This window comes from Pseudomyrmex gracilis, unplaced genomic scaffold, assembly GCF_002006095.1.
Source record: "Pseudomyrmex gracilis isolate BER0280 unplaced genomic scaffold, ASM200609v1 scaffold_866, whole genome shotgun sequence".
NCBI classification, from domain to species: Eukaryota; Metazoa; Arthropoda; class Insecta; order Hymenoptera; family Formicidae; genus Pseudomyrmex; species Pseudomyrmex gracilis.
In genome coordinates, this window is record NW_018021450.1 from 30,528 (window position 1) to 39,325 (window position 8,798).

General features: G+C 40.5%; 1 pseudogene; it reads right to left on the minus strand.

The window, feature by feature from the left end:
* Positions 1–5,762: 5,762 nt before the first annotated feature.
* On the minus strand, positions 5,763–7,792 carry LOC109861608 (annotated as a pseudogene).
* Positions 7,793–8,798: the final 1,006 nt, after the last annotated feature.

Below are 8,798 nucleotides of genomic sequence, written 5' to 3' on the forward strand. Positions count from 1 at the left end.
AATCGTACGGTGTCGAATAATTTGGTGTCGAATAAATCTGTGTCGAATCGAGCGGTGTCGAATCGTACTGTGGTCAATAGAGTATCACCCCAAACGATCGTTAGTGTCGCTTGGGTGGATCAAAATCACCCAAACAAAATTTACCAATACGTTCGTTGCGCAACCGCGTGTCCGCAAAAAAAGAATACGAGCGATTCGCATTCCGAACGTACTTTCGTCGTTTTAGGACGAATTTGATACGCGACGTATCGACGGTTGCAATTAACACTTAGCGAAAACGACGACGGACTCTTAGCAAAAACGTTTGTTCCGGTAGACATCGAGATTGATAATAACGGCAATACGCGAGGAATTGAAATCGTCGTGAACAAAATTGCTCCAACAATTTTCAAACCGTGTACGGTTTGGAAATGTGCACAAAACGTTTCCTCGTCAAACGGTTGCGCGAATGTACAATTTGATCAAAGAAAATTCAGTAGTTGACGGAGCATTCATAGTCATGCAACCGATCAAATACGCAAAGGTAAAGATTCCCGTGACGATAAACGTGCCTGTGTTGTGCACCGAATTCTACATGGCCGCGTTGGATGAACTGTTTGCTGTGCGCAGTAAAATTTTGCGACGGTGCTTGAAACACTCGACGACGTATTTGTTCAAAAGAAACAAAACGCAATGGTACGTGCAAACTTTTTGTTCGTACGTGTCCACCGGTGACTACTTTTCGCGCAACGTTCCCGCGATGAATCAANAGCGCGTATCACAAAATTCGTGGTTAAAAAAACAAGTGTCGCCTTTGCTTCAAACGGTGGCGGTAGAATAAGTAAATAACGGACACTTTGCACAACATTGCACACTTGATGTAAATATTTTTGCTTTGAAAAGCGCGCTTGGTTCAGTTTTGTTCGCTACTGTTTCCAATTCAACAATTAGCACAAAACCGACAAATTGCTTGAACGCTCGACGATGCGCGCGGTACTACTACCAATGACTCGCGCAACGATTTGCACAGAATCGACGAGGCGTGCGACACCGTACGCTACGTTGAATCATACCGTTTAACGCGCGGCGTTACTATTTACATAAAGCATTGTCAAATCGCGATACAACGCAACGCGTGGCGTTCCAATTGGCAAAACGTACGACGCGGCGGGTGGCATTGTAACCAACAAAACGTACAACGCGGGAACATTGATATCAATCTATCAGTCACGACGAGAGCAATCCAAGCACAAGAGAAACTAACACGCCCTGTTTCGCACCGTATTCGACGTTGGATTGATAGAAAACAAATACGATGATGCGTTTTAGACCGAGATCTGCGTTCAACAGATTGCTTCTGCAAATAGTTTTTGTACACAATGTGTTGCCGTCGCACAACAACGACGCCATGCGACATAAGCTCAACAGCAATTTGTAAAATAGGTTTTAAGATATAAAGTATAGCGCGCGCGTTTAATCGGACTGTCGTCCAAAGAAAAAGAACGGCGCGATCGTACAGTTTAACGTGATGGAATTTATTGTTCAACGTTTATGTTATATCCGAACGAGTACTGTCCGCGAGGGAATGCGACGCTGTTGACACGAATTGCATCGATCAAGCAAATCTCTTGTAATACGTGAAAACGCGAGTAAACGCCAGTATCAATTGTGCCATATCAAACATTACTAACGTCACTAATGTCACTAATCGGAACAATGATGCTCGACGGCACCAAAATAAATGTATATTCGATATAGCGCAGTGTTGATTCATTGTCCTTTTTTGCATTTCCCACCGAAGGGACAAGGTTTACGATTTGCACATTCAAACGTACGACTTTGAATCGTCGGCAAATGTGATCGACGAAAAGTATCTCTTGCTCAGTTGTAAACTCGAAACAATCCGTAGATCTTTCGTACGCTTAAAGCAAACGGAGCGAGCGTCACATCGGACTTTTTACGANCTACGGTAAAAATACAAAGACCAAAATAAGCAACTTTGTTTAAAGCGCGATACGTTGGATNGCGTGTATCTAACGAATCTACAAATCCATGCAACTGCGATAACGCAAGAATGCGTTGAAAGTGTTGTTAAGCGCAAAACGGTTCTGGCAACAACGCAACAAGAACGCGTTGTTTGACAACGACTACAAACGCGATTGCGCGGATTTCGAACTTGATTTGGTAAGTGCGTCGTTGAAGCAAACGGAAGAACCGCGAAATTCGCGTTTGACTCGGTGTACCACAATCAAGCGGACTACACCAATCGCGCAAATCGCGTCGATTTATCGAAACGCCCCGATCGCGCAGATTGTCTTGATTATTTGGATTGAATCAATCCAAACAATCCGTTTGGTCACAATGCGACAAAACGTTCCGAGACGACAATGTTTCAACGGACAACGCTTTCAACAACGAGCATTGAAACGTTCTGCCAAAATGCGACGTGAAGCTATTGGTCGTCACTCGCGCGGAAGTGTCACTACCACCCTACAAATACGCTAGCGTGCTTCTGTTGATAACGGTGCAACGAGGGCGTCCCGTGATCATTTCGTTTACTGAGAAAAGCGGTACATTGAAGAACATTTCGCAATCGAGCAAGAGCTACTTGTACTATCTCACTACTTACAAGTTAAAAAAACACATTTTGCGGTTACAATCAACTCGTGCCGTATATACATGAAAAAGCGATACGCTTTCCACGTCACCACGTTTGTGCGTTATTTGGTTTCTACGAAACGCGCAATCACAACCTTGTACGGTTCTGACCTGGCGACCGGAGACTTTGGGGAGCGGAGTTGAGGTCGTCCGGCTTTTGAACGAATCAGTTGATTCGGAGATGGACAGATTGTTTGACGCGGCCGTCTCCACGGCGGCGGCTCGACTACAGGACTTCGAGTGACGTTTGAAAGAGCGGAGAGAATTCCAGCGTTAACGCTCACCTAGGAGCGAGGCAGGCCCAAGAAAGCGCAGGTTAACATCAACCGGCTAAGTGATGCAAGGACGAGAAGAGCTGTTTAATGACAATCAGTCCATAAAACATTAATTTTATTTTGTTTTAAGAGTGGCAGCAGGGTGTTTAAGGCCCTGTCCTGTTATTTTGCGTTCGTGCGTCTTTTGTTTACGTAGAAATTCAATCAAGGAAGTTCTATTTTGGATGACTTAAGTTAAGTGGGTCACCCGTTTAAAGTGACGTTTGAGTAAGAGAACGTAGTTGTTGTTCAAATTTACTGGGGCAAACTCAGTAGGTTCGTTGGTGTACAAAAACGTAAGAACTTGCAACAATTGAAGGAATTAAAATTGACACCTACCAGGTATTAAGTTGCGACACGGTTGTGAATTGTGGCCAGAACTTCGCGTGCAAGTTGCGAACCATTGTAAGAACCTTCAGGCCTAATATCAGCAACAATTGATAAGTTTCAGGTTTGTAGTATAGAATAAGGTTGCCGTGTATCTACAAAATAAAAGAAATGAATTGTTGACAAAAACACTTGGAAAGGGTTTAGTAAGTCTCCCCGACTGGAAAGTGGGCACAATTCACAACAATTAGGATAGTTTACTATCATACCTGGGTTACCTCCGGTTTCCGTTTCAGAGGCAAATTGTCACTGAGGTTTTGTGTGCGCGTTTCTGGATGGACCAACATCACGTCCTGCAGTTTTGGTAAACAATTAGAAAGTTTTAGTTTGTAAGTGTATACTTCCCCCAGGGATACGTATCGGTAGTAAAACCTCAATTGTTGACAAGATTCTCGGAAAGTTTTGGTTGTACCGGTTTAGTATGATCCCCAAAGTTTTGTTGACATTAAGAACTTTTAAGTTTGTACCTGGTTAGAGATCATCCTACCTGAAAAAGTAGAAAGCGTGAGTTGTTGAAAAAACTATCTGGAATAGTCTTTGTGAAATTAGTAGGAACACGTGCGATCAAAATTTCGAACAATTTGGCCAACTTTTGTTCATACATGAAAATTTTATTAGTTTGGGAAAAATCGGTAAAAGTACATGAATATTTACCTGGTGATCTTTCGTGGCATCTAAAACATCCCTGAAAAAGAAAAAGTCACAATTAGGCGATTTTGGAAGAACTTATAATTTTGAATTAATCTGGCTAATTGTTTATGAAATTCGTAGGGAATGTTTATTTAGTCATAAATAAACAATCCGCGTCAAATTGTTCAACAATTTGGCAAATTCAAAATTATATCATGTAAAACGGTAAAAGTAATGAATTGGTACCGAAATGTTGAGGGGAAGTTTCGGAAAGCCCAGGAAGTCGTCTCCAGAAGTCCAATCCACTTTTCACAAGAATTACGCCAGATAGGTTTGCGCATGCGCTAAAGTGGGGGAAGCGTCGTGGCGAGACCAGGCGATTTTTCCAGGCAGTCGATCTCGAGCGCTCATAACGAGCACATCGTACTGTGTTCAACTGCGCGTTGTTACAACGAGTCTACTCATTTATTGTATTGAATAAGAGTGTCTGCTGCAAATAAAGTGGCATTGTAAAACTTAACTACAAACATAATACTTATTTCGTTGAATCATATTCAAGACCAATTTTCCTGCGTGTCCAACGGCCGTCGGGTTGTTTCAAGTGGCGTACTGACAAAAAACTTTGAGAGAGCAACACGGTAAATCCTGTGTGTTATTCGGGCGGTGTTGTGATCCTTCCTGCTTGGCGGTGAAAGTAGGTGGCGACCGGAACAGTTTTTTACAAAATCACCAATTTTGTCCGATCAAAACCAAACGACAACAACTGCACGTATTGGTCGTGCAAACGCATGCTTTGACCGTTCTATTTTGATTTTACCGTTCTGTTTTGATTGTATTAAAACACGATTTGTGTATTCACAACTGTAGCGTTGTAATTGTACCGCAAATATACATTACCGAATCAAACAAGAGCAACAATTCCATAGACGTGTCGCCGTATAATCTCGGCAACCTGAACGCCGATTTTGACGGAGACGTGTACACGTGCATGATTTTACGCGGAATCGATTCGTTGCTCAAATTGCAAGCGTGCATGTTTTGAACGTTTCTGTTCGGCGATTAGTTGCACTCTACGTGCTCCCAATCAATGACTTATTACTTATTCTCGTGCCTAATGTGCGACACGTCGTTGCAGCGCGTTTGTCGTTTGTCTAACAGCGCAGCGGTACGTTCGGAACAACGGAGCATAGAGTGGACAAATTCCAGTGCGGTAAAACTATTGATTTTTTGCAAACTCAATTATAACCTATCCATGGAAGCTCTGTGTCGCGCGATGCGCACATTCAATCCTTACATGCAAGTTTACAAGCGCGTGTCAATACGTCGCTACGCTATTTGCGTCAAAATTCAAACGCGGAATGAACGTAGACGCCTGAATCGACGAATCCATTTAAAATTGCGCGTAACTAAAAGATATAATATGCATAACAGCAACTACAGATCTAGGTAAAAGATGCGGCAATTGCGCGGTGCTTAACAGCAATTTGTACAATCGGTTTTACGACATAATGTATAGTGCGCGCGTTTAATCAGACGGTCGTCCAAAGAGAGGAAACGTAGCGATCGTAACGTTTAAACTCTAGGAAGTTTTTGTTTACCGGTAGTATCCGAACATACGAGTACCGTCCGCAAAAGAATGCAACGCCGTAAACTCGAATCACACTCGCATTGTTTAAGCAAATCCTTTGGAATACGTAAAAGCGCGAGTAAATGGAGCTTACGCCAGTGTCACTTCCGCTATAGCGAACATAATTTAACGTTTGCTTAATGTCACTAAACAAAACAATGATGCATTCACGGCAGCAATATAAATATATTTGATGTAACGCAGTGTTGATTTATTGTTCCTTTTTTACATTTCCCAGCGAGAGAACAACGTTTACGATTTGCAACTTCATATGGTGTTTTCATTACATATCCTAGTTTTTCTTATTTGTCGTTGTTCTCGTCCTCCTCAACGATGCTTTGCTTCTTCTTTACTCTGCGCGTCTTCTACATAATCTTGGCAAAAGTTTTCGTGCTTTTTTTACTCTCAAAGTCCTTCCAAATCTCCAGCACAACACGCGTTTCTCGATGTTGCCGCTGTTTTTCGACGCGTTGTTTTCTCGCTCAAATATACACCTGGCCAGAGCGACGTTGTCGGGATTGTTTTCCACCTGCGGGTTTAGCACTTCAAACTTAGCGTAAACGATCGAGACCTTGACGTGCAACGTGTGCGCTCGATTAGACGCTCGAACAGCTGCCGAGCGTTTTTGTCGTGCCGTAAGCGATTTCAAAGTCACTGTACGAACTCCACAGCAGTCCTGGCATGTTCAATTGCGGCCGCGCTACGGCGAATTCGTAGATCGCGCGAACGCAATCGATCTCATTCAAACGCAATTTCACCTCGGCAAATCGCATTACCGTGGCGCAATTCTCAGGACCTAACTCGAGAAACTTTACATACACTTTGCGATATCGATCAAAACTCAACAAGCTGCGTTTCCAGATCAATGTAACTTTGGTAGAGCTTGTCTGTCAGACAGATGCCCAGTGCCAGATCCAACGTTTTTTTGTTTTTGCGACGTTCTTTTGTCGGATCATGACAACGTACGCGTAATACAGCCAGATCTTGAAGAAAGTAAAACGTATGTGCGGTATGAGTTCCAGACACACTTTGTACACCTCACGGCAACGTTTGATATCTTTCGTTTCTAGTTTCTCAAAGATGGCATATTTGATTTAAAGGTAGATGTACTTATGCCAGCATTGTTTCTTCTTGATTGACGAAACTTTAGCGATCGCTTCTTTGTACGTCTTGTAAAACACATTGGGTTTACTTACAAGATAATAGAACCACGTGTTGTAGGTAGACGGATTTTCCTTTACTTTCTGCTCGTATTGATGCTTCTTCTTGCAGATGACATCCTCGATTCCCAAGCAATCGCCGTACTTCTTTTCGTAAATTGTATAAACCTTGTATAAGCCTTGTAACTTTTTTGACTGCTTTTTTTTTAGATGTTCCAAAGCGTACTTGTAGATGATACGCGCGCGAACGTGTTTTTGTTGATTTTTCTCAAACTTGGCAAAAGCCGGAAACAACTTCTTGTCCAGACCCTCGTCTTCGTAAAAAGTTCACCGCTTGTTCGTAAACGTCGCGCGCGCCTTTGATAAATTCGTACAGCACCTCCGTACTTTATCCAATGCTTTATCGGTATGTACCATAATAAAGCGTTCGTAAATTTTTCGGACGCGATCAATCTCTTTGTCGCAGCATAAACTTTATATTTGTCTGCCAGGCAGACCGGTTCGTCCGGTTCTCATTTCATTCATTGCTTGATCACTTGACGCGCACAGGCAAAGTTTTTCAGAGATTCTTACATGTACGTATATTTGTGCCAAAATTGATTTGCACGTGGCAGCAACGTAATCGCACGACCCCACAAATTCCTGTCGTAATTGACCTGCCTGTTGCGCATCTNTATCTTTATGTATTTGAGACACACGAAGATATATTCCGATAATCTACCGTCAGCGCTAGCTCGTAAATAGATTGGCCCGTTAAATCTGTTTCTGACTTTCTTCTCATTGTGCATACTGTATCCAGTTAGAAATGATCATACTATTCTTGCGTATGACATCTTTGAACGCTTAGCGATTCTAATGTTGATAATTAGCAAGTTTTTGAGAGTCCAAAATCTTCTGCTTTGAAGATAAGAACAGAATTTTCAAGTCACATTCTTTTCTGCTGCTTCACGAAGCAGCAGAACGGCGGTGATCATTATTTCCGCGGGCGCCTAGTTTTTTATCTTTGCCACTTTGAGAGTTTTCTGTGATTTCTCCGTCTGTGTGTGAGAATTTCACAGTATACTTTGTTGCACTTAGTGTTGATTTTTCTGCAATATAAAAAAATTAAAATCAATACTACTTTTGAATTGTTTTCTAGGTTAAAAAAATTATATCCGCGATACGTACGTCTCAATTAGAAAAATATCAAAATATCAAGATTTGATATAAAACCTCGAATTGATTTGTTCGATATTTAGTCAAAAGTTTGTAAAAAAATATCAAATTTCACAAACTTATAATTCAGAGAACCTTACAAAATATTAATGTTTAAGAAGTTTTAAAATTATAAATCAACTTATTTTCTAATATCATTATCTTCTTTTCTAATATCATTATCTTTCTAACATCAGTATTAATTTTTACATCTCTAATAACAAGAATATTATCCAGCATACTCCAAATTTGATTTATTATAGAAATTAATACTTTTATATTCATCAATTACATACTCATAATACTTTAAGAAAAAAAAATTACTTTTACTTATTTTGTAATACAAGTTCTAGCANTTTTAATTATATTGTTTGCCATAATTATCAACCCAGTAATTTTAAATTCGAAACATTCAATATTAATATTATCTTTATTTTGAAAACGTGGAATCACACACCTTTTTCTATTTATGATTACCTTTTTTAAGCAAATTTATAACCTGGCAGGAAATTGCACTTTTACTAACTTTTCAGAAATTGCATCCATTTAATATTTTTCATCTTACAGAGATTACAAGACCAATCTTTATGTTCTTAATAATAACAATATATTTTGTATATTCTTCAATATAACAATAAGTGTTTTTCCTGTTTCTATACTCAACATTAAAAGAATAAAAATCTTAATTACAGATTCTTTCTGTAATAAAACAAGATAAATTATTATACTTATTTAAGTAAAACAGTAAATATGATTTACACAGTTTGTCCGGAAAGTTCCCGGACTGATTTTTTCTAGCGCGGGTAAGCGGCGCTATCGAGCGGTCAACGCTGGAACTACTTAGTATAG